The sequence below is a fragment of the Microcaecilia unicolor genome, chromosome 4 (genome assembly GCF_901765095.1).
Source record: "Microcaecilia unicolor chromosome 4, aMicUni1.1, whole genome shotgun sequence".
Lineage (NCBI taxonomy): Eukaryota > Metazoa > Chordata > Amphibia > Gymnophiona > Siphonopidae > Microcaecilia > Microcaecilia unicolor.
Window position 1 is genome coordinate 165,086,380 of NC_044034.1, and position 26,966 is coordinate 165,113,345.

The following is a 26,966-nucleotide window of genomic DNA, read 5'->3' on the forward strand; positions in this document are numbered from 1 at the left end:
TTTCCCCCCACCTGAGAGCCTCTCCTTTTCATCTTTTGTACAGGAAATGTCTCAGGCCATTCCATTCCCCGTAGAAGCGGAGGATGAGTCCAGGACTGAGATGCTCGAGGTCCTGGACAGCTCCTTTGCATAAGGTACTGAAGGAAGTCTTTATGTGAAACTGGGCAACTTCTCTGTCTGTCCCATAATCCACAAGAAGATAGATTCTCAATATCGGATCCACGGGGAGCCTGGGTTGATGAGGTCTCAGTTACTCCACAACTCCATGGTGGTGGAATCTGCCATCAAGAGAACCAAGAGTTCTAGAGACTATGCTTCGGCACCTCCAGGCAGAGAAGCTAGAACCTTGGATTCTTTTGGGAGGAAAATGTATAAGGCCGCCATGCTCATTGCCTGTATGCAGTCATACCAGCTCTTCACGAGCATACGCTTGTGGAACTCGGTGTGGCAGCTGTTTAGTTTGGTCAATGCCCTCCTCTGGAGCACACCGAACCCTTTTGCCAGCTGTTCAAGCAGCAAAAGGCGTGTCATAAATTTTTGGCCAGGGGAGCATACGACACTTTTGATGTAGCATCCAGAATCTCTGCTCAAGGTATAGCAATGCACAGACTCTCATGGATGCATGTTTCTGACCTGGACCATTCGGTCCAGCAGAGGATAGTAGATGTTCCTTGCCGGGGGGGATTTTCTTTTGAGAGAAGGTGGAAGATCTAGTTGACCAGATCAAGAAGCACACAGATGCTATGGTCTCTCCCACTGGACGCCTTCTGCTTCCACCTCCTCAACTAGGAGGTATTTTGGTGGTTCACAGAGTGCTCCCTATTCCTATTCTAGGCATAGGTACACTCCAGCGTCTCTCCAGCCTACTCAGGCTCAGCCCCAGTGTTCTCATTCTTGTCAACAGCATGCGCCTAAGGCCCCTGTTGCTCCCCAGCAAAAGCAAGGGACGAGCTTTTGACTGGCTCCAAGACAGCATAGCTGAAATAAAAGTGTCTGTGCCGGATGACTTGCTGGTCAGGGGAAATTTAATGTTTTTTCACCAAAGGTGACCTCTCATAACCTCCGACTGGTGGGTTCTCCAAATAGTCCGGTTAGGATACACTCAATCTGGTTTCCAAACCTCCAAACTGCCCACCAAGAGCTCATTCATTCAGCTCTCAGCACAAGCAGGTACTTGCAGAGGAACTCTCCACTCTTCTAAAGGTCCATGCGGTCCACCAGGGAAGAAGGGCTGGGATTCTATTCCAGGTACTTCCTTGTGTGCGAAAAAAACAAGGGGGATGCGTCCCATCCTAGAACTGAGGGCCCTGAACAAATTCCTGGTGCAAGAAAAATTCAGGATGGTTTCCCTAGGCACCCTTCTCCCCATGTTTCAGGAAAACGACTGGCTATGCTCTCTGGATTTGAAGGATGCTTATAGTCATATTCCGATACTTCCAGTTCACAGGAAGTATTTTCAGCTTCGGCTGGGAATGCAGCACTTTCAGTACCGCGTACTGCTGTTTGGCCTGGCGTCAGCTCCCAGAGTATTTACAAAATGTCTGGCGGTAGTTGCAGCGTTGCTATGCAAACTGTGAGTGTATGTGTTCCCTTAGCTCGATGGTTGGCTGGTGAAGAGCACCTCAGAGGATGGTGCTCGGGAGTCCATGCGGATGACTATTCAGGTGCTAGAACTGCTAGGGTCCTACCTCACTCCTGTTCAAAAATTGGAGTTCATTGGAGCACTGCTGGACATCGGAACAGTTCGGGCCTATCTCCCCGAGGCACAGGCGGACAACCTGTCCCTGGCATCCATGGTTCGAGCATCTCAGCAAGTCACAGCTCGGCAGATGTTCAGTCTCTTGGAGCACATGGCCTCCACAGTTCATGTTACACCCATGGCATGTCAGCATATGAGATCTGCTCAATGGACCCTGGCTTCTAAGTGGTGTCAAGCCACGAAGAATCTAGAAGATGTCATCCATGTGTCCACCGACCTTGTACATTCTCTGCAGTGGTGGACGATTCGATCCAATCTGACCTTGGGACGTCTATTCCAAATTCTTCAGCCACAAATGGTGCTGATGATGGATGCATCTCTCCTGGGGTGGGGGGCTCATGTAGATGGGCTTCACAGGGAGCCTGGGTCCCCCCAAGAAACAGATCTTCAGATCAACCTCCTGGAACTCCGAGCGATCTTTCAGAGATCGGCTGTCCAACCAAATTATCTTAATTCAGACAATCAGGTTGCGATGTACTACACCAACAAGCAGGGGGGCACCGGATCTCGCCCTCTGTGTCAGGAAGCAATCCAGATGTGGTTATGGGCATGCCGTCACGGCACGTTTCTACAAGCCACGTATCTAGCAGGCGTAAACAACAGTCTGGCCGACAGACTGAGCAGGAAAATGCAACCTCACGCGTGGTCCCTGAATATGAGCGTAGCCCGCAAGATCTTCTGAGCGTAGGGCACCCCCTCGGTGGATCTCTTTGCCACAGTACAATCAGTTCTGTTCCAGACTTCAGGCCCACGACAGGCTAGCGTCAAATGCCTTTCTCCTACATTGGGGGACAGGCTTTCTGTATGCGTATCCTCCAATACCTCTAGTGGGGAAGGCTTTGCTAAAACTCAAGCAAGACCGTGGAACCATGATTCTGATTGCACCCTACTGGCCGCATCAGATATGGTTCCCTTTTCTTCTGGAATTGTCCTCCGAAGAACCGTGGAGATTGGAGTGTTTTCCGACCCTCATCTCTCAGAACGAGGGGTCGCTTCTACATCCCAACCTCCAGTCTCTGGCTATCACTTCCTTAGGCCTCTCGGAGGGTGTCTCCCGGCTCTTGCTGACTTCCAGGAAAGATTCCACTAAGAAGTGTTACTCTTTCAAATGGAGGAGGTTTGCCGTCTGGTGTGACAGAAAGGCCATAGATCCCCTTTCTTGCCCTACACAGTCCCTGCTTGAATACCTTCTTCACTTATCAGAGTCTGGTCTCAAGACCAACTCCATAAGAGTTCACCTTAGTGCAATTAGTGCGTATCTTCAACGTGTAGAAGGTAAACCTATCTCTGGGCTGTCTTTATTTGTTCGCTTCATGAAAGGTTTGCTTTTGTCAAAGCCCTCTGTCAAATCTCCACTAGTGTCATAGGATCTCAACGTCGTTCTCAGCCAGCTGATGAAGCTCCTTTTAAGCCACTGAATTCCTGCCATCTGAAGTACTTGATCTGGAAGGTCGTTTTCTTGGTGGCTGTTACTTCAACTTGTACGATCAGTGAGCTCCAGGCCTTGGTAGCTGATGCACCTTATACTAAGTTTCATCACAACAGAGTAGTCCTCCGCACGCACCCTAAGTTCCTGCTTAAGGTGGTGTCGGAGTTCCATCTGAACCAGTCGATTGTCTTGCCAACATTTTTCCCCCGTCCTCATGCCCACCCTGGCAAAAGCAGCTTGCACATCTTGGACTGCAAGAGAGCATTGGCCTTTTACATGGAGTGGAGAAAGCCCTTCAGACAGTCCGCCCAGTTGTTTGTTTCTTTTGATCCCAACAGGAGGGGAGTCGCCATCGGAAAAAGGCACAATCTCCAATTGGCTAGCAGATTGCAATTCCTTCGCTTAAGCCCAAGCTGGGCTGACTCTAGATGGCCATGTCACGTCTCATAATGTCAGAGCCATGGCTGCGTCAGTGGCTCACTTAAAGTCAGCCTCCACTGAAGAGATTTGCAAGGCTGCAACGTGGTCATCAGTCCACACATTCACATCTCATTACTGCCTTGAGCAGGATACCTGACGTGACAGTTGGTTCGGGCAGTTAGTGTTCCAGAATCTGTTTGGTGTTTAGAATCCAACTCCACCCTCCTAGGCCCGTTTTGTTCTGCTCCAGGCTGCACTGTCAACTAGCTTGTATATAGTTTCAGGTTAATCTCTATTATGTCCTCGCCATTGCGAGGCCCAATTGACCAATGTTTATTGTTTTGGGTGAGCCTGGATGCTAGGGATACCCCACTTGTGAGAACACAGCCTGCTTGTCCTCGGAGAAAGCGAAGATACTTACCTGTAGCAGGTATTCTCCGAAGACTGCAAACTGATTATTCTCACAAACCTGCCCACCTCCCCTTGGAGTTGTCTTCCCCTATCCTCTCTCTCTCTCTTTGCTCTTTATTGAACTGAGTGTGTTCACACAGTGGGCGGGAAGGCACTATGCGCATGCATAGTCGGGCGCAAGACATGCTCAAGAAGGCTGTAGCAAATTTTTGCTATACTTTATGCAGGTTCCCAGGCTGACGCGGATCGTCAACCCACTTGTGAGAATAATCAGCCTGCTGTCCTTGGAGAATACCTGCTACAGTTAAGTATCTTCGCTTTATCACATGGGCGACGTGGTAGCTGGGCGGTAACTACAAACTGACGTGCGTTGGGCGCACGTAGGCGCCTACATGGCTTAATAAAAGGGCCCCCATTTCTTAGTTCTCAACCCTCACATAAAAAAGTACATAATATCATAAGAAAATGTTAGATAGGCTTAGACCTCCAAACAAAATCCACCAGATTCTGGAAAGGGCACCCAAAATTGGGCGCGGACCCCAGTAATTTAATAATTGGTGGTAAAAAGCACTTAATTGGCACTAATTATGATTCAGGGCGCGCCAACCTGGCTGCATGCTATTCTGTAACAATGGGCACTAAATTGGATTGTGAGTTCAAGGGGGGGAGGGGCATAGACGGATCAGGGGCATTCACAAATGATGTGCACAGTGTTACAGAATAGCAGGGATCCAAGCCCAACTTGCACGTCAGTAATTTATACCAGGTTTCAGCTGGCTAAAGGCCCCTTTTACTTTTAGGCACATCTAAAAGTGGCCTGCATTGGCGTAGGCGTGTGTTTTGGACGCACAAATTTTCAGCACACCTGGGAAAAAGGCTTTTTTTGTGTGTGTGGCTGAAAATGGACGTTTGGCAAAATTAAAACCAGCGCGTGTCCATTTTCGGCCTGAGACCTTACCGCCACTCACTGACTTGGCAGTACGGTCTCATGCACTAACCGGGCAGAAAGCGGCCTGTGCTTGTAAACTGCTGATTACCGCCAGGTAAGCGCCATGCGGTAGAAAATAGAAAATATTTTCTACTGCGTGTTTTGGGCCCGCGTCAAAAATGGAATTACCGCCCAGGGTAGTTCCAATTTGGCACATGTTGGACGCGCATAGGCGCCTATACACCTTAGTAAAAGGGCCAAGCCCTCACACCCAAGGCTGAGCACAGAATTCATCGCTCAACGCTATGCTATAAACTGTGCTCATCCCAGAGTGCCCTTCACAGAATAATGCTGAGCGGCAATTTTTATCTGCGCCTAATTTTCCCCCAATGTGCACAAGCTAAGTGGGAGGATTAGAGCCAGACCTCACTAAAATATAGAAAAAAAATCTACAAATCATACTGTACTACAGACAGACTCAAAACCTTGTTAACAATCCAGGAGTACTGTAAAGAAAAGAACAGCAGGAACAACCGCAGTGATACATTTTTTTAAATCACTGCTTTCTTTACCAGTATCACTACGAGTTCAGAGCCAACAAGTATACTGGAACCTCCTACTGCACTATGATCTGGAATAAAGTTTCAACACTATTTCAGAAAGATAAACAGCTCAGCTCTTATTGCTGGACAAATATAGAGTTGCCAACTATTCCAACAGAAATTCAAATTTGAGGGATAACAGGCTGGCCCTGTGTGATATGCCACACTGCAGAAAAGATGCACTTAATCCCAATGAGGTAGGTGAGATGGCCACTGCCATTGTGGTAACCGCTGCAAGTCAAAGAAGTAGTACTAAGTCTCAAAGGAGACTACCTTCTAGTCTTTCTGGCCATCAATGGTACACATGCTACATAGATACGCCATGAGTGGCGATGTACAAAATAATGGAAAAATAAATATAAACAATCAGGGATAACATCGGTCTTCCAAACAATTAATCAGATTTGTTGTACACTGTTTTTTATTCTGTATAATCAATTCTACATTTGAAAAGCCTGCAGAAAGATAATATGGCATATTGATCTAATTAAAGGGCATTCTTCCAATTATACACATCGCTTCAAAGTTTGCAAGAACTTTTAATCATAATTTTCAAAGTGTAAACATATAAGTTCTTTCACTTTGAAAGCTGCTTAAAAAAACTACCCCCAGAGACTTGCACCTGTATTCTCTACAGTACTTTTTCCACCTAAAACATTTCCTATTTGTATTTAGTTCATGCCTTTTTCAATAGTACCTCAGAGCTAGTTACATTCATGTTCACTAGGTACATTCCTATCCCTGGAGGGCTTCCAATCTAAGGGCCCTGTTTACAAAGTCGTGCTAGCGTTTTTAGCATGCGCTGTGTAGACGTCCATAGAATATTATCAGCATCTATACAGTTAGCGCATGCTAAAAAAACACTGGCGGACCTTTTTTAATCAGGGCCCTAAATTTGTACCTGAGGCAGATCAAAGAATCATCAGTGGGATCTGAACCATGGCTTCCCTGGTACTCAGCCCTCTGCTCTATTAGACTGCTTTTAATTCTTGGCCAAAAATTTAACGAATAAGAATTTGCATATCCTGACACTTGCCGGTTTTAGAGTTACAGCCTATTCTAAAAAAAAAAAAGTCTATTCGACCCAAAGGCAAACTGGAAAATCATCCAAATGTCTTACAGTTAGTGAACTTCCAAAAAAATAGAAAAACTAAAATGACACTGTGTCGGTGAAATAGTGATGTCCATAAAGAACATCTCACCACCCTCACTTGATATATAAGACCCTCCCCCCTCCCATTTGGATCACAAGCAGTCTATGTATTTTACATGGTTGAATTTCTCTGATCCATCACCTGACCACAGAATGAGCACATCATCAATGAACCACTTCCACAGGATAATATTTTATCTATACGGGGACATGGATAGCCAAATTAGCCATATCAAGGGAAGACTAAACGAATGTTGAACACCCATATGACATATTCCGCCAGAACCGATATACTCATATCACCCCTCTCCTCAGGTCACTTCACTGGCTTCCGATCAGATACCGCATTCAATTCAAGCTTCTCCTTCTTACCTACAAATGCACTCAGTCTGCTGCCCCTCACTATCTTTCTACCCTCATCTCCCCTTACATTCCCGCCCGTAACCTCCGTTCACAGGATAAATCCCTCCTCTCAGTACCCTTCTCCACCACCGCCAACTCCAGGCTCCGCTCATTCTGCCTCGCCTCACCCTATGCTTGGAACAACCTTCCTGAGCCCTTACGCCAAACCCCCTCCCTGCCCGTCTTCAAGTCTTTGCTTAAAGCCCACCTCTTCAATGCTGCGTTCGGCACCTAACCCTTACCGTTCAGTGAATCCAGACTGCCCCAATTTGACTGCCCCTATCGGACCGACCGTTCACTTGTCTATTAGATTGTAAGCTCTTTGAGCAGGGACTGTCTCTCTTTGTTAAATTGTACAGCGCTGCGTAACCCTAGTAGCGCTCTAGAAATGCTAAGTAGTAGTAGTAGTAGTAGTGTAAGGGCTGGTGCAACCTGGAATATTCTAGTATACCATCACCAAAGCACAACTAGGTCCAATTTTCCACACACCAATTCAAACCCATCTGAACCACTGCAGCATATACTGAGAAATAACTCTTACTAAATAATATATACACCAACAGGAGAGAACAGGCTAGGCCCAAAGGAGATCCCACACACTGCTGCCTTCCTGAGCAGGCCATGGGCTGGTTCAGAAGGTCTCAAGGAAAGTATGAATGATGTCACCTTCTTTATCTTCCGACTAGATGAGTCCAAAATGTACAAAAACAATACCCTCCTGGGTAGTAGAAAACAAGGCCCCCTGAATCACTATACCAAAAGCCACTTTGCCTCTGGCTAGCACAGCAATCTTGTAATGCTTCACAAAGAAATGTAGCAATGACAACGTCACCACCTTGCAAATATTCTCAGGCACTACTGAGGAAAACTCAGCTAACATAAGCAACACCATTTTACTCAATAACATGCTGTAAGATGAAAAGGTGAGTGGAAAAATCACTGGATGCAGTGTCTTATAGCAAGAAATTTTTTTCACAGCGGATTGTCATGCCCATTTTTTTAAATGGAAGAGTGGCCTAATGGTTAGAACACTGGTCTTGATATCCAGAAGTACCCAGTTCAAACCCCACTGCTGCTCCTTGTGATCTTTGGCAAGTCACTTAAATCTTCCATTGCCTCAGGTACAAACTTAGATTGTGAGCCCTCCAAGGACAGAGAAATATCCACTGTACCTGAATGTAACTCACCTTGAGGTACTGCTGAAAAAGGTGTAAGCAAAATCCAAATAAATAATAAAAGCACTTTGCTGTAACATTTCTCAAGTACAACCAACTTAACACTCTCATTTAGCACATATGCCCCCTTTCCATTCTAACTTTACCTTTATATACACTATCTGTGTTCACAATGAATGCATGCATACCCATACTCAAGTCATAGCCATCAGTCATGTTTACAACATACAACCATGCCTATAAGAAAGGACACCACATACAAAATGTATACAAAAATACAACTTTTTCTTAAAGCATGTATGAAAATTAAAGCATTCTCTTGCTCTTCATTGCCCCTTCTAGGGTCTTGGATTCCAGGAAAGAACAAGCAGGCCCTTCTTTTAGAAGAATGATGGGCCTTCTTCTTAAGAGGGTCACCTGTGTCAGGGTAGTGTTGAAGGAGAAAAAAGGCAAACCAGAACTGCTGATCTAACATTCACAGCTTCTGGATTGGAGGGGTCATATGTCTTGTGGATGGATTCAGGATCCACAATTACAAAGTTTTAGAAGTAACCCTGCTGGATGGCCACTGGCTGAGGACTACTGCTGTAATAATTTCAATAGCAAGTAATCCATGAGCTTAAAATCTATGCAGAGTCATTGCTTGGGGGAATGGAGAAGCAGAACTAGTTAAAGGAACCACATTACTTTCTGCTTATTTGGCACAGCTGAATGATATTCTGTTCTCCTTATGTCCCTCAATAAACAGCAGCCTTTATCAATGGGGCAAGAATATTGAATGACAGCACAAATTCTTCAGGCTTCACACATCCTCTTAGGAAGCTCCATTTCTCACTGCCCGTCTTTGCTATTTTGGGTTGAAGTGAGCTGTCAGGCTATGAATGCAATACAAGCATGACTTGTGAATGGCCTAAGTAAGAGAAAGATTTGCACTGTCATTTGAACTACCAATCTGACACCTATATGGGCAGAAGAGGTGTTTGTCAACAAAAATCAAAACCCCTTTAATACAGCTAGAAGAAAAGAAACCAGTGTGGCTGCTTATAGTACATCGATCACGTCATAACACAACATCTGTGCAAAAACACCTCGATTTGATTACAGAGGTGACCCTGAGTTTCCCTAGGTTGGTGATCATGGAAGATTTAAATCTACATATTGAAACCCCAGATACCATCACAGCTATATTCCTAGACACAATGACTAGGATTCATACAGGTGAACAATCTCCAACACATGAAAAGGGTCACATGCTAGTCTTGATGTTTTGCAAGGGGGGTCAGCATCCCAGAACATCTGGACAGCGATGTTGAGATAATAGCTTTATCATGGACAAACCACCTTCTAATCAAATTTTCTGTAAGTGAACACCTGAAGCAGTCGGCTCTTTTCAGAGATTAGAACGAGATCAGAGACTAGAATCATCTGACTGCTGAGAATTTCCTAGAGGTCTTAGACTATCTCCAAGTGGATGAAAAGACAACTACAGTATCACAGCAGGTTGATATCTGGCATATACATTTAGTTAGGGCCCTAGTAAAAAAAACTGTACCACTAAAAAGGCCTTTTACCCCATGCACAAACAATCACCTTGGTTCTTTCCAGAACTTTGGAACCATAAGCGCCAAGAACAGAAACAGGAAAGGAGATGGTTTTTATCTTGCCTGGATAAGGACAGGCTAAACTGTAGGAAACCACATGGCAAAGTTCAACCAAGCCTTAATATCGCTAAAAAAAACCAATATTTCTCTCAATGTACTGAATAGGCTGCCAATTCAGCGAAGCACCTATTCAGCTTAATAAACATCCTACTTCAACTCCACAAGAGAACAAGTTTACCCAATCGAAGCTGAACTGCAGTGACTTTGTTGCATACTTTGCCAACAAAATTAAGTCTTTGCCAGAACTTACAAGCAGTCTCACTCAGTCCCCTGTCTGTTAACAAGGTGTATACAATCTTCTCTCTCCTTACATTGACATGTGGGATTCTATTAATCAGATAACAGAGAAGAGCCTTGACAAAACCCTGAGAGGCCTTCAACCAACCATCTGCTTCCTTGACCCCTACCCATTAAAGACAGCACAGAGCAAGCAAACAAGGGCCTTGCAGAAGAAGCCACAAAAATTGTAAACTCGTTCCCTTCTAATGGACATCCACTAACAGCAATAAAAAGGGCAGTGGTGCATCCTATGCTAAAGAAGATCAAAACTGACTAGGACATGCTCAAACGTTCCGAGGAAAACTTATACAAGTTACACTGCGTTCAGCTCAACAATGTGAATCTGGATTCAGACCCAGTTATGGAATCAAAATTGTCCTTTTATCCCTGTTAAATGATCTTTACAGAAACCATGACACAGGATTTGCCTCAATATTAGTATTGCTCAGTTCTTCAGCAGATTTTGACACTGTAGACACAATTATCATGCTAGCTTGACTGGCAGAAAAAGATATCAGTGGCACAGTTCATACCGTAAGACAGCATCTCATTGCCACCTTGGCCACTGACCTGTACAGTACTACAAGGATTAATACTGTCACCTATTATGTTTAATATCTACCTAAAGCCACTAGCCAAGTGATTTGGTTGATATATCTATGCAGATGACAGGCAGCTACTCGTAACCATTGAACCAGGCTTACCTATAGCCCTGAATAAACTGACTGCCAGTCTTACAGCAATCCAACAATGAGCTAAAAACAACAAAATTTGTCTGATCCCAAGTAAATCAGAACTCTTGTGGGTTCCTAACACAACTGGACATGTACCTGACATCAAAATCTATTTTAAGAGCCACAAACTCTCCCATAAATTACAGGTCAGGAACCTGGGAGTTCAACTGGGCTCAACACATATGCTGATCTCCTAAATCCATGCAAGCTTCAGTAGTTACCTCTATCATTTGTGACAACTATGCTGTCTCTTGCTGTACATGGAGAAGACAAGTCTTGCCACAGTGGTTCACACCATGATAATAGCAAGGTAGATTACTGTAATGCACTCTACATTGGTGTGACTACAAAGGGCTTGCACCAGCACTAATTGATTCACAATGCTGCAGCATGACTGGACACCAGTCATGCTGCAGTGTGCGGCAGCAGCACAGAAAGCAAACAGAATGTTAGGTATTATTAAGAAAGGAATGGAAAACAAAAATGAGGATGTATCACTCTGTGGTGCGACTGCACCTCAAATACTGTATGCAATTCTGGTCACCACATCTCAAGAAAGATATAGTGGAATTAGAAAAGATACCGAGAAAGTCAACAAAAATGATAAAGGGGATGAGATGACTTCCCTATGAAGAAAGGCTAAAGCGGCTAGGGCTCTTCAGCTTGGAGAAAAGATGGCTGAGGGGAGATATGATAGAGGTACATAAAATAATGAATGGAATTGGTAGATGTGAATCGCTTGTTTACTCTTTCCAAAAATACTAGGACTAGGGAGCACGCAATGAAGCTACAAAGTAGTAAATTTAAAATGAATCAGAGAAAATATTTCTTCACTCAATGTGTAAGTAAACTCTGGAATTCTTTGCCAGACAATGTAGTAAAAGCAGTTAGCTTAGCGGGGTTTAAGTACATAAGTATTGCCATACTGAGACAGACCAAAAGTCCATCAAGCCCAGCATCTTGTTTCCCACAGTGGCCAAGCCAGGTAACAAATACCTGGCAAGATCCCAAAACAGTATAATACATTTTATTCTGGAAATAAGCAGTGGATTTTCCCCAACTCCATTTTAATAATGGTCTATGGACTTTTCCTTTAGGAAGCCATCCAAACCTTTTTTAAACCCCACTAAGGTAACTGCTTTTACTACATTCTCCGGCAATGAATTCCAGAGTTTAATTACACGTTAAAAAAGGTTTGGATAGCTTCCTAAAAGAAAAGTCCATAAGCCATTATTAAAATGGACTTGGGGAAAATATACTGCTTACTTCTAGGATAAGCAGCATAAAATGTATTGTACTGTTTTGGGATCTTGCCAGGTACTTGTAACCTGGATTGGCCACTGCTGGAAACATGATGCTGGGCTTGAAGGACCTTCAGTCTGTCCCAGTATGGCAATATAATACAGAGCTAAATTTAAAGCTATCTCTGATGTTCAAGGCCCTTAAAGAAAATGAACCCGAGTACATGAAGAACAGATCTCTATGTATCTCCAAGGTTGCTAAGGTCCTCCCAAGGAGTATCCCTAGCCATGCCCTCTCCACATTATACGAAACCCACCAATGAGCCTTCTCTGGCACAGCCCTCACACTCCAGAATGCATGCTCAGAAAGGCTTTGCCTAACACTACTACTACTACTACTACTAGCATTTATATAGTGCTACCAGACGCACGCAGCACTGAACATTTGACATAGAGAGACAGTCCCTGCTCAAAGAGATTACAATCTAGGTAAAATAGACAGTACTACTACTACTACTTATCATTTCTATAGCGCTACCGGACGTATGCAGCGCTTCACACTTGAACATGGAGAGACAGTCCCTGCTCAATAGAGCTTACAATCTAATTATGACAGACAGACAGGAAAAGTAAGGGATAAGGGTTAAGACAGACAGGACATATCAGGGATAGGGGACAGTTGAAGGGTTAGGTTTAGGAGTTAAAAGCAGCATCGAAGAGGTGGGTTTTTAGCTTAGATTTGAAGATGGCCAGAGATGAGGCTTGGCAAGGGAATTACAGGGTAAAGAGGAACAGGGGAGGACGAGGGCAAATGAGTAGTGGTTAGGAGCCAAAGGCAGTAGTGAAAAGGTGAGTTTTCAGCATAGATTTAAAAACAGGTAGAGATGGAGCTAGATGTATGGGTAAAAGCCTGGCTCTTCTCTCAAGCCCTTGTGATAAGACGCAACTAATTAGATAGTCACACACAAAAGGAGTAACATGGGCTGCACTTAATGCAGCAGGACTTATTTATGACACAGACACCTTTTATGACTTCATGTGCAATTTTTTCTTTAAGTTAGTCAAGCTTATCAAACTCTTGTTACTCTCTTACCTGACTGTGAGGCATAGTTTCGAAGTACATAGACTTACAAAGTTATGTGATGTTCCACCTCCACTTACCCCCTGTGCTGTCTAATGTGTCATGTTGACACTGGAAGTATCATACTAAGGGGGTCTTTCACAAAGGTGTGTTAGCGGTTTTAGAGCATGCTAATCATCAGCGTTCACTAAATGCTAGAAATGCCCATAGAAATATATGAGTGATGTTTAGCGAGCACTAAAAACGCTAGCATGCCTTTGTAAAAGGACCATTAAGCTAATGTGTATTTTATTTGAATGTTTTTCTTACTGCTTTAATCACGTATTATCTATGTCCAGCTTATTCTTGCTGTACACTGCCTTAGCTGAATCTCAAAAAGACAGCAAATATCTACTATAATAAAACTCACCCTCAATGTTCTGAAGACAACGTTCTGAAGTCACTCAGTCACTCACTGAAGGGTTCATGGATTCATGGTGGTGAAGCCAGAACACTGACCATGTCTCTCTGTCCCGCCCTCGCATGACGGACCAATCAGAAAAAACACCCTCAACATTCTGAAACACAAAGGACCATCACAACACCGTTCCCAGGCAACACTAGGCAACATAAGACGGACCAATCAGAGGAAACTACGTGACAATAAGGGAGGAGCATTCCCCAGCAGAATGGCTCATTATCTGTGCAGCACGGAGAGCACAGAACCACCGCTGGAACGAGAGAAGAATATTCCTGCTGTGGGTATGTGCAAAAATAGACCGGGGGAGGGGGGGGAGAAATTTTAAAATGCCTAATGCCAGTACTGAAGAGTGCCAGAGGGCCTATAGCACAGACTATATTTGGGATCGCTTGACATGGAGTCAGAGGAGCCGGAAAACAACGTGCCCATCACCATCTGGGACAAGGACAAGCTGCGGCCCAGCTGGAAGGATTACCCGCGACCCAGCCAGCAGCAAACAGCGACCAAGGAAGGGGGAGGAGTAGGGAAACATGCGGAGCATGTTTCCCTACTCCTTCCCTGCCTAGGAATTGCTGGAGACTGCCTGCCAAACTAACGAAACAACCGCACACCGACGCACCACCTCCATCATTCGAAAGGCATCCACTCTTTCTTCAACAGAAATGCAAACTAATAATACAAAACAAACAAAGAATACATGGTTTCTCAGGCGGCTGCAGGTAACTCCCCACCCCCTTCCTCTTCCCCTTTTGCCGAAGCGGCCAAGGACGTGCCCAACCATCCCCAGCCTCAGGCAAGCTGTCTCCCACCTCGGGGATTCCCCGAGCACCCGGAAAAAGACGGCGCTGATTCCTGCAGCGCATAAATGTTCCAGCATTCCCCTGCAGCCGGCCTGAAATGGACCAAACATACCGGATCACCCCCCCCCCCCCCCCGACGGCCTGAGACCGTGCTCTTCTCCCTTCCGCCAACTTAAAACAACCATCCCCGTCCTCAGGCAAGCCGTCACCCACCTCCAGGATGCCCAGAACCCCAGCCAAATGGAAAAAGATGGCGCTGCTTCCAATAGCACATTTCTCTTCCAGCATTCCCCTACAGCAGCCCTGAAACGGCCAAAAAATACCAACAGACAAAGAACGTGCTCCTCAACCTTCCGCCCATCTAAAACAACACTGCTGCCTCAGCACAACACAAAAAAAAAAACATGGAAAAAAAACAACACTCAACAAAGGCTGACACCCCCTACAACCACATTTACATTTCACCAACAGAAAGACCCCCCTCCACAAACCTCCTTTACAGACAAAACCACACACACACAATACAACAGAAACACACCCTCAAAGCCACACACCAATCCAACCCACTTTGCCAGCACAGCACAGCACATCCCCCAACCCCCAAGCAAAAAACAAAACAAAACAAAAAAAAGACACACATCAACAACCTGCACACACACCGCACCCTCACACACTCACACACACAAACACACACACACAAAATAACTCTGTGACACATACACACACACACAAAAAAAACCACATGCTAGCGCCCGTTTCATTGGTTTCAGAAACGGGCCTTTTTTACTAGTATCCTAATAAATAAATGCATACATACATTTATCACCATGAAAGCAATTCATCATGCTTTTACACCTTGCTAAGCCAATGCTCCTTTCTTTAATCAAATAATATGTGTGTGTGTGTGTGTGTGTGTGTGTGTGTGTGTGTGTGTGTGTGTGTGTTATTTTCATGTTCTATTGTTTCCCATTAAAGATAAAATGCTGCTTCTGCAGCTAAGAAAGCAAATAGAACGTTAGGTATTATTAGGAAAGGAATGGAAAACAAAAATGAGGATGTTATAATGCCTTTGTATCGCTCCATGGTGCGACCGCCCCTCGAATATTGTGTTCAATTCTGGTCGCCGCATCTCAAAAAAGATATAGTGGAATTAGAAAAGGTGCAGAGAAGGGTGACGAAAATGATAAAGGGGATGGGACGACTTCCCTATGAGGAAAGGCTAAAGCAGCTGGGGCTCTTCAGATTGGAGAAAAGGCGGCTGAGGGGAGATATGACAGAGGTCTATAAAATAATGAGTGGAGTTGAACGGGTAGATGTGAAGCGTCTACGCTTTCCAAAAATACTAGGACTAGGGGGCATGCGATGAAGCTACAATGTAGTAAATTTAAAACGAATCGGAGAAAAGTTTTCTTCACTCAACGTGTAATTAAACTCTGGAATTCGTTGCCAGAGAATGTGGTAAAGGCGGTTAAGCTTAGAGGAGTTTTAAAAAGATTTGGATGGCTTCCTAAAGGAAAAGTCCATAAACCGTTATTAAATGAATTTGGGAAATTTCACTATTTCTGAGATAAGCAGTATAAAATGTTTTGTACTTTTTTGGGATCTTGCCAGGTATACGTGACCTGGATTGGCCACTGTTGGAAACAGGATGCTGGGCTTGATGGACCTTTGGTCTTTCCCAGTATGGCAATACTTACGTACTTATGTACAGTAACAACTGCCACTATAAGAAAAGGCCTATTCAATGCCTGGGTATATTTTGATTAGAGATGAGTAGATGTCTCAAATACCTTTCGTTATGAACAGTGGTAAGGTTAGATTCTTTTATAATCCTCCAGTAAAAATGTATCTGCAATTAGTAGAGAAGAATTATTATTCTAATGTTTATGAATATACACAAATCTCAATAAATTCTTCATAGGGCTTTAAATATGTTTTTAAATTCACTATCCAGAATGTGTTTGCCTATGCTTTTGTATTACATTTACCATTCTGAAAGCAAAACGTGTACGATTGGATATCTGTACACAAGGGTAATTGTTATATTTTGCATGCTATTTATTTCCTAGAATCCCGACTTAAACTTACAAAGTTCCAGAATGAAACAATTTTGTTGGTTCATCTGACTGCCGGAGAACAGCACAGTTGGGCTAATTCTATAAATTAGCAGTAACATCTATGCACTGACTACACGCATAAATGATTAGAATAATGGCACAGCAACATATATGTGTGCATATATGCACATAAATGCCAAAATCCCACCTCAGCGCTAATTTTTAAATATGTGTGTATCTTACATAGCAAATATTTGACAGATGGGCTTACACATAGGCAAAGCCTTTATAGATCATGGGCAGGACTCACACTTATGCATATGACGTGGAGAGGTATAATCGAACGGGGCGCCCATGTTTTCATGAGGGTGTCCTCGCAGGATGGCCCCGTAAAGGGGCGGGGCAACCCGTATTATCGAAACAAAATGGACGTCCATCTTTCGTTTCGATAATACGGTCGGGGACACCCAAATCATGAAATTTAGGTCGACCCTGGAGATTGTTGTCCTTAGATCATTTTTGAGATGGTTGTCCCCAGTTTTAGGCGATAATGGAAACCGAGGACGCCCATCTCAAAAACAACCAAATCGAAGGCATTTGATTGTGGGAGGAGACAGCAGTCGTAGTGCACTGGTCCCCCTCACATGCCAGGACACCAACCGGGCACCCTAGGGGGCATGCAGTGGACTTCACAAATTGCTCCCAGGTGCATAGCTCCTTTACTTTGTGTGCTGAGCCCCCCAAACCCCCCCCCCCAAAACCCACTCCCCACAACTGTACACCACTACCATAGCCCTAAGGGGTGAAGGGGGGCACCTTCATGTGGGAGCAGTGGGTTTCGGGTGGGTTTTGAAGGGCTCATATTTACCAGCACAAGTGTAACAGGGGGGGGGGGGCATGGGCCTGGGTCTGCCTGCCTGCCTGCCTGCCTGAAGTGCACTGCACCCACTAAAACTGCTCCATGGACCTGCATACTGCTGTCATGGAGCTGGGTATGACATTAGAGGCTGGCAAAAAAATTAAAAAAAAATTGTATGGTGGGAGGGGGTTGTTGACCACTGGGGGAGTAAGGGGAGGTTATCCGATTCCCTCCGGTGGTCATTTGGTCAGTTGAGGCTCCTTTTTGAAGTTTGGTCGTAAAAAAAAAGGGACCAAGTAAAGCCGGCGAAATGCTCGTCTTTTTTCCATTTTCGGGCGAAGCCGGCCATCTCGTGAGCACGCCCCCGTCCCGCCTTCACTACCCTACCGACACGCCCCCTTGAAATTGCGCCAGCTCTGCGATGGAAAGCAGCTGAAGCCGGCTAAAATCGGCTTTTGATTATACCGATTTGGCCAGTTTCAGGAGATCGCCGGCGATCTCCCAATTTGTGTCGGAAGATCGCCAGTGATCTCTTTCGAAAATAAGCCTGTAAGCGGAATTTTAACATTTGCACTCATATGTACAAACATACATATATATTTGCCATTATGCTAAACACTGACACATGTAATCAGCACATAAAAGTTATCACCTATCTAATATAATAAAACGCACCGTGAACGTTCTGTGAAGCCGGAAGCTTGAAGCCGGAAGTCTGAAGCCTTGAAGCCTTGAAGCCTGAAGCCTTCAAGCCTTGAAGCCATCTGACGTCACTCCCAGGCTGAGGCTGAAGGGTTCGGGGATTCGTGGTGTGAAGCCTTCAAGCCAGCCAGCCGTCTCTGCCCCGCCCTCGCGACAAAACAAACAAATCCGGAAGCGAAACGTCAGGGAAGGAGGCGGCGCTCCCGACGTCTAGCCTTCCCTTCGCTGTGTTCCGCCTTAAAAAGAAGGCGGAACACAGCGAAGGGAAAGCTAGACATCGGGAGCGCCGCCTCCTTCCCTGACGCTTCGCTGCACGAACCGCCACGGAGGTAAAGTTAAAAAGAATTTAAAAAAAAAAAAGGAAGCATGGATGCGAAGGGGTGGGGGGGCATGGATGCGAGGGGGGGGCATGGATGCGAGGCATGGATGCGAAGGGGGGGCATGGATGCGAAGGGGGGGGGGGGAAGAAGAGGGCGGGCCAGGCTGGGACATGGGAGAGAGCGTAGCATGGATGCGAGGGGGGGGGGTCATGGAAGGGCGAGAGGGGACTTGCTGGAAAAGGATGAATGGAGGCGGCAGGGGACAGAGGAGCATGGATGGGCATGGATTGGAAGGGCAGGATTCAGGGAGAGGGGAATTGCTGGATAGGGATGAATGGAGGGGACAGATGGGCATGGATGGATATGGATTACAGAGCAGGCCTCAGGCAGAGAGGGGAAATGCTGGATAGGGAAAAATGGAGGGGCCAGGTGACAGAGGAGCATGGATGGGCATGGATTGGAAGGGCAGGACTCAGGGAGAGGGGAATTGCTGGATAGGGATGAATGGAGGGGACAGATGGGCATGGATGGATATGGATTGCAGGGCAGGCCTCAAGCAGAGAGGGGAAATGCTGGATAGGGATGAATGGAGGGGGCAGGTGACAGACAAACATGGATGGCCATGGATTGGGAGGGCAGGCCTCAAGGAGAGAGGGGAAATGCTGGATAGGGAAAAATGGAGGGGCCAGTTGACAGAGGAGCATGGATTGGAAGGGCAGGACTCAGGGAGAGGGGAATTGCTGCATAGGGATGAATGGAGGGGACAGATGGGCATGGATGGATATGGATTGCAGGGCAGGCCTCAAGCAGAGAGGGGAAATGCTGGATAGGGATGAATGGAGGGGGCAGGTGACAGACAAACATGGATGGCCATGGATTGGGAGGGCAGGGCTCACGGACAGAGGGGAATTGCTGGAAAAGGATGAATGGAGGGGGCAGGGGACAGATGGCCATGGATTGGGAGGGCACGGCTCACACTCTCTCTCTCATATACAATGTCTTTCTCACTCTCACACACTCTGTCTCACACTGTATCACATTCACTCTCTATGTGCCACACAGTCACTCACACACTCGCTTGGTCTCATACACTCACTGAAACAGAGAATCTGTGTCTCACACACACTCTCTCTCTCGCCCACACACACACACTCTCACTCACACTGTGTCTCACATACACACTTGCACACACTCTCATTCTCACACACACACTCTCTCACAAACACACTCACACCCAGACTCACGCTCTCTCTCACACAATCACACTTTCACTCCGACTCTCAAACAGTCACTCTCACATACACTCTCCCAAACATACACACTCCGAGGAAAACCTTGCTAGCGCCCGTTTCATTTGTGTCAGAAACGGGCCTTTTTTACTAGTTTTATATAATTACCCTCATTGTGACCAATAAAGGTGACCTTTTACTAAGCTGCATTAGGCACTAATGCATGCCTAATGCAACAAAATGGCCTAACACAGGATATGCTAAAGCGTCCTGCATTACTTTTAGCATTTGCACGCACTAAAGTGTGCAGTATTTATTTTTTGGTAATCTTTTGAGGGGGTGGACAATGAGCAGAGAGTAGGCATGGGAGAAGTAACCAGTTAGCAAGTGCACATTAGTGCACACTAACTGGATACGATGGGGTTAATGCAGGAGCCCTTACCACCTCCTAAATAGGAGGTGGTAAGTGCTTCCATGTTAATATTTTTAAATGACCACATACTAATGGTAACATTAGTGCACAGCCATAAATAAAACAAATACAAAAAAAGGCTTTTCATGGCCATGCAAGAAATGGGCTTAGCCTATTTCTTAGTGCAGCTTAGTAAAAGTTCCCCAAAGTTATTTAATTGATCCCTGTCTGATTCCACATATGAAAATGATAGGGCTGCAAATTAATCGCAGTTAACTCTGGGGTCCTTTTACCAAGCTGCGGGAAAAAGGGCACTGTGGTAGCAGTGGGGGCCATTTTTCTCGCACACCAGGGCCCTTTATACCACAGCAGGTAAAAATCTACAAAAACAAAACGGCATTGCGGTAACAAAATTCTTACCGCATGGCTATGCGGCAGGGAGCTCTTACAACCACTCAGTGAGCGGCAATGCCTGATTACCGCCGCACAAACCGTTTCCGGGATTTATTTTCCCCCCGGAAATGGCGTTCACTTGACCCTGAACTACCGCCGGAAGTGGTAGTCCTGAAACAGCGAGCAGTAAGCCCACATTGGGCTTACCACTTCTCTGTAGAAAGGGCCCCTCTGTAATTAATGCATTACTAATCGGAATTTAAAAAATGAATCACTTTGCACTATCTCTTGTCTCCTCCAAACATCTCTTTGGAGGAGACAAGAGAAAGTGCAAACATCCTCCAAACAACTCTTAGCTCTCTTCCACTCCCATCCCCTGTCCTCGGCACGATCCAGCATCTTTCCCCCACAGAAACAGAAAGTGATGTTAAAGGAGGCAGGATGGGCTATAGGGAAAGCTTAGAAGCGAGCTGCAGGCAGCGTAAGTGCAATGCTGCCACTGCCAGGGACCAACAGAAGACCACCTTTAAGGTAGATCAGCTGGGAGGGGATTGACAGGGGAGGCAGATGCCAAACCCCAGATGGGGGGAGGGGAGTGAGCTGCAGACCCACAAGTAGAACTGGAGGGTCTACCTATGGAAGCTACAGCCAAGGTGGTGAGCTCCAGCAGCTACGAGAAGAGCTTGGTGCTGCTCAATACCAAGTTTATGTTGCTGTTCAAGGGGGTGAAAGGGAGGGATAGAGAGATGCTGGACAATGAGAGGGAGGAAGAGAAATGACAAAGATAATGAAACCCAGGAGAGAGAGAGATAATGGACCTGGTGAAAGAGAAGAGGGATGGGAAGGAAGACAAAGGGAGAGATGTTGGATCTTGAGGTGGCAGGGAGGGAAATTTTTGGTCCTTCAGAGAAGGGAAGGGGGATGAGATTTGATATACCACTCTTCTGTGCTTACAATCCAAATGGTTTACATATTAGGTACAGGTTCTTATTTTGTACCTGGGGCAATGGAAGGTTAAGTGACTTGCCCAGAGTCACAAGGAACTGCATTGGGAAATAAATAAATAAAATAAAATAACTCTAACTGTGGAATTAATCACAATTAAAAAAATATTTCAATCACACAGTTAATCACAATTAAAATTTTGAATCAAAATTCTGCCTTAGAAGGTTCTAAATTAGTATTATGAACCAAGTATCAAGTTTATTCACGTTTTCTATCCCGCCTACTAGACAGGCCATCTAGGAGGCTCACAATCTAAAATAGGGAATGGGGTACTGTAGTGTGATGAGACAAGACTGTGTGGGGTAGATTGTAGAATTACAATATAGCTAGGAAAGAGTGAGGAGGAGAACGAAAGATCAACATATGTTATCCAAGGATTTGCATCCAGGCATTGCAGTTAGTAAAGATATTATCAACTGGAGAGAAAATAGGGTTTAGGCATCTTTAAAGAGGAAGGTCTTGAGATCATTTTTTAATCAATCAAGGGAAGGTTGGGTCCTTAAGTGGAGAGGTAGTGAATTTTATAAGTCTGGACCTTGCACTGAGAAGATGGAATGTCTGGTGCGATCATGATTTTTCTGTAGCTTGGTATAACTAGCCGGTTCTGTTGAGCCAATCTAAACAGCCTATTTTTGAAGGAGATCGTCGGACAAATCGGTATAATCGAAAGCCAATTTTGGCCGGCGCCAACTGCTTTCCATCGCAGAGCCACCCAAACTTCACGGGGGCGTTTCAGTAGGGTAGCGAAGGCGGGACGGGGGCGGAATGGGGGTGTGCTTTGAGATGGCTGGCTTTGTCCGATAATAGAAAAAAGAAGGGTGTCCCTGGCGAGAATGTGGTCCACTTTATTTGGTCCCTTTTTTTTCAGGTCCAAGTCCCAAAGAAATGCCTGAACTGACCAGATGACACAGGAGGGAATTGGGGATCACCTCCCCTGACTCCCCCAGTGGTCACTAACCCCCTCCCACCCTCAAAAACAACTTTAAAAACTTTATTGCCAGCCTCAAATGTCATACTCCATCGCAGCAGTACACAGGTCCCTGGAGCAGTTTTAGTGGGTGCAGTGGATTTCAGGCAGGCGGACCCCGGCCCATCCCCCCCCCCCCCCCACCTGTTACACTTGTGGTGGAAAATGGGAGCCCTCCAAAACCCACCCGAAACCTACTGTACCCACATGTAGGTGCCCCCCTTCACCACTTAGGGCTATGGTAGTGGTGTATAGTTGTGAGGAGTGGGTTTTGGGGGGGGGGGGATTTGAGGGGCTCAGCACCCAAGGTAAGGGAGCTATGCACCTGGGAGCTATTTTAATTTTTTATTTTTTTTAATTTTTAGAAGTGCCCCCTAGGGTGTCCGGTTGGTGTCCTGGCATGTCAGGGGGACCAGTGCACTACAAATGCTGGCTCCTCCCACGACCAAATGCCTTGGATTTGGTCGGGTTTGAGATGGCCGGCCTCGGTTTCCATTATCGGCGAAAACCGAGGCCGGCCATCTCAAACCCGGCCATCTCTAACCATATTATCGAAACGAAAGATGGCCGGCCATCTCGTTCGAAAATACGGTCGGCCCCGCTCCTTCGTGGCGCCGTCCTCAGAGATGGGCGCCCTTAGAGATGGGCGTCCCCGGTCGAAAATGCCCCTCCACGTGTCCTGGTTGGATGAAAGGGTGTAAGCTGACGTGAAAGATAAGCTGGTTTTCTGGAGGTATGTACCTTAAATACCAGGAGTAGTATCTTATTGATAATACGGTGGGATACAGGTGGCCAATGAGCTTTTTCCAGGTGTTACACTTCATAATCCTTAACTGGTAATTCTTTAAAGTAAGAAATAAATATCATTAGTATTAGGTATCATTAGTATCATTAGTATTGTGCTAACATTGTATTATATCTCTGATACTTGAATTCCAGTGCTGTTAAATGTATATATATTTTTATACTGTTTCACGGTAGTTCTATTATTAGGTTTCAATTTACTGTTTTCAAGTTTACCACATGCTTATTCTTGGTTATTTTACTATTGTTATGCTGTTAACAAAATTGAAGTTTAACATAAAACTGTATCTGCTGTACACTGCTTTAGGTGAATCTCTTCATAAAGGCGGTTAAAAATCCCAATAAATAAATAAAATAAACATAAAACTTCCAAAAATACACATAACATAAAAACTGTGATTAACTAAAGAGAAGATGGGACCATTGTATATTAGACTCTGCCTATGACTAAAGCCACTGAATATTTTAGGTTCAATGCAGTTGAAATTTCTCCAGTTTTCAAACTTTCAGTTATTTTTGACATTTACATATTCTTACTCTTTTTTTCCTGCAGTTTGCTTACTTATTTATTTTGCTGCAGATTTTTTTTTCCCTTTGGCAGGTTAATAGTAAGAGTATTTGATTCATTTCCAAGCCATCTGTCCCCTCTAATGCTAAACAGACAGAATAGAGGGCCAAGAATGCAACAGCAAGACAAGGGATTTAGACCAGCCCTACTGCAAAAAAGGTGCAGAGAAAATCTTCATGAAGCAGGACCAAATATAAAGGCTACAATTTTTATAAAAGTTTTCTTCAATATCACAGTGTCTCTACCTGAACACTATAGTATCTAATTAATGGCAGAGTAGCTCTGACAATACTTCCTGCTACAAATAATTATCATAAAATAACTATCTTATTGTAACTGCAACACAGCACTTAGGAACATCATGTTTTTAATAAACACTGAATCTAAACATGATTATATAGCATTTGTCCCACTCGTGATTTAACTTGATGTATATACTACCATCACACAGTATTATACCCCCTTAATTGCTTATTCTTTATATGCAAACTCTGTGCAATATTTATAAACTGCACATAAGAAATAGTAATTTTCACCCTGCCATAACTAGCAATATGATTTTGTTATTATTTGTTTTAAGTTTTTAAGACGGTTTCCTGCATTTCCCTAACTGCACTGGGGGCATCTATACTGGACAAGGTATTAAAAACTACCCATAAAAATGTTCTACTACTTGACTTGCCCAAAGTGGAAATGACATACTTCACCTCAAACACCAGCAATCATGGCAGCTTTCAAACTGCAATGGAGCAGTTTTAAGAATTTCAGAAAACAAAATGAAATGTATAAAATGTAAGATACTGTTATTCAGGATGCTAATATCTGATGTGCATATGTATATCAAACTTCCTTTAAATTGCAAAATCTATACTCAGTTTATCTCCCTGTTCCTCAGCTTTACCAAGTGTAATTAATAACACCATCGCTTCTTCCTTTCCCATTTGAAGGTTTTCATATGGACCATAGAAAAATATTAATAACCAGAACTTCATGTACTTCTATCCTTTTAGCTGTTACAGTTTTGGAACAAAAGATACTACTTATCTGGAGAAGTTTTGCAGATAATGTAGTTATTCAGAATCATTTTCATTCAAACCTTTAAAGAAGCTCACAAGCAAAACAACTTTCAGTTACTAAGGGGCCCTTTCACTAAACCGTGTAAGCGTCTTCATGCACCCAATGCACGCCAAAATAGTTACCGCCCGGCTACCTCATGGCTCTTGTGGTAATTTCATTTTTGGTGCGTGAATGATACGCACGTCCAAAATAATAATTTTTATTTTCGGACGTGCGTATTTGGTGCACGCCAAGTGGCATTTGACATGCGTAGGTCATTACTGCCCGGTTATTGAATGAGACTTTACCGCTAGGTCAATGGCTTCCAGTAAAGTCTCAGACCCAAAATGGATGCGCGGAAATTTTCATTTTACCGCACGTCCATTTTTGGCAAAAATTTTAAAAAGGCATTTTTTTTTGCAGGTGCACTGAAAAATGATTCTGCGTGCGCCCAAAACACACGTCTACACTACCGCAGGCCATTTTTCAGCACACCTTAGTAAAAGGACCCCTAAACTTCATACTGTATCTTCTTGGTAAAAGAGGGGAAGACCCCTCCTATTTTTCCTAAATACTCTTTTGATGTAATTTCATTACCCTATTTTTGGGGCCCTTTTACCAAACAGTGGTAGTGGCCTTAGCACGTTCTTAGGTAGGTCATTCCCATGCATTAAGGCCATTTTTCCCGCAGGGGTAAAATGGCTTTTTGCTGGGCTTTTCACCATTTGGGAGCATTGGCCCGTGAAACTGCAGCCCGATGTCTCTGGGACACCAGAGCAAGCCCCCTGGCTTCCACCCCCCTGACACAAACCCTGCCCTCCACCCCACCCCACCCCCACATTAAAGCAGCCTTGCCCCATCAAAGAGCTACCATAGCATCATGGGTGGACCAGGGAGGTCCTCCAAGGGTCTTCAGTGGTCATCCAGGTTGCTCCAAGAGTCTTTGTGGGTCCACCAGTGTCATCAGGCAGGAGCAATGCCCAGTCTACTACTACTACTACTACTACTACTTAACATTTCTAGAGCGCTACTAGGGTTACGCAGCGCTGTACAATTTAACAAAGAGAGACAGTCCCTGCTCAAAGAGCTTACAATCTAATAGACAAGTGAACGGTTGGTCCGATAGGGGCAGTCTGGATTCACTGAACGGTAAGGGTTAGGTGCCGAACGCAGCATTGACGAGGTGGGCTTTAAGCAAAGACTTGAAGACGGGCAGGGAGGGGGCTTGGCGTAAGGGCATCCCATATTATGCCATTTTTATGCTACAATAGTTGCGTGTTAGCACCTAAAGCAACTTTTTTTTTTTGGTTACAGTCTCTCCTGCCCATTCCAGTCCATGTGTTAAGCACACCCCAGTCCCGCCTTCACTATGCTTCCGACACGCCCCCGGGAACTTTGGTCATCCCCGCGATGGAAAGCAGTTGGGGACGCCCAAAATCGGCTTTCGATTATGCCGATTTGGGCGACCCTGGGAGAAGGATGCCCATCTTCTGATTTGTGTCAAAAGATGGGCGTCCTTCTCTTTCGAAAATAAGTCTGATGAGGCGCCTACGTGCATCCTACACGCGTCAGTTTTGAACTACCGCCCAGCTACAGTGTGGCACGGGCAGTAATTTCACTTTTTACGTGCATCCACTAACCAGCTTATTTTCAAAAGAGAAAGATGCCCACATTTCGACCCAAATCGGGAGATGGGTATCTTTCTCCTGTGGGCGTCCAAATGGGTATAATCGAAAGCCGATTTTGGGAGTCTTCAACTGCAGTCTGTCGCGGAAACAGCCAAAGTTGACGGGGGCGTGTTGGAGGCGTGGTGAAGGCGGGACTGGGGCATGTTTATCGGCCGAGCAGAGATGGGTGTCCTCGGCCGATAATCAAAAAAAGAAAGGCGTTTTTAGCGCGAATTTGGGTCACTTTTTTTGGGCCCTTTTTTTTCATGAACAAATCCCAAAAAAGTGCCCTAAATGACCAGATTACCACCGGAGGGAATCGGGGATGACCACCCCTGACTCCCCCTGTGGTCACTAACCCCCTCCTACCCAAAATAAAAGAACTTTAAAAA

The 26,966-nt window shown here is 45.0% G+C and overlaps 1 protein-coding gene across 3 annotated transcripts in view; it reads right to left on the reverse strand.

The window, feature by feature from the left end:
- Positions 1-26,966, reverse strand: part of PHF21A (PHD finger protein 21A) — a 364,795-nt gene that overhangs the window by 328,070 nt on the left and 9,759 nt on the right. The window contains exon 2 of one of the 3 annotated variants that reach the window (XM_030200847.1): positions 23,221-23,321. The exons of the other annotated variants lie outside the window; for them this stretch is intronic. The gene's annotated coding sequence lies outside the window, so the exon portion shown is untranslated. The remainder of the gene's footprint in view (positions 1-23,220; positions 23,322-26,966) is intronic. 3 annotated transcript variants of the gene reach the window in all.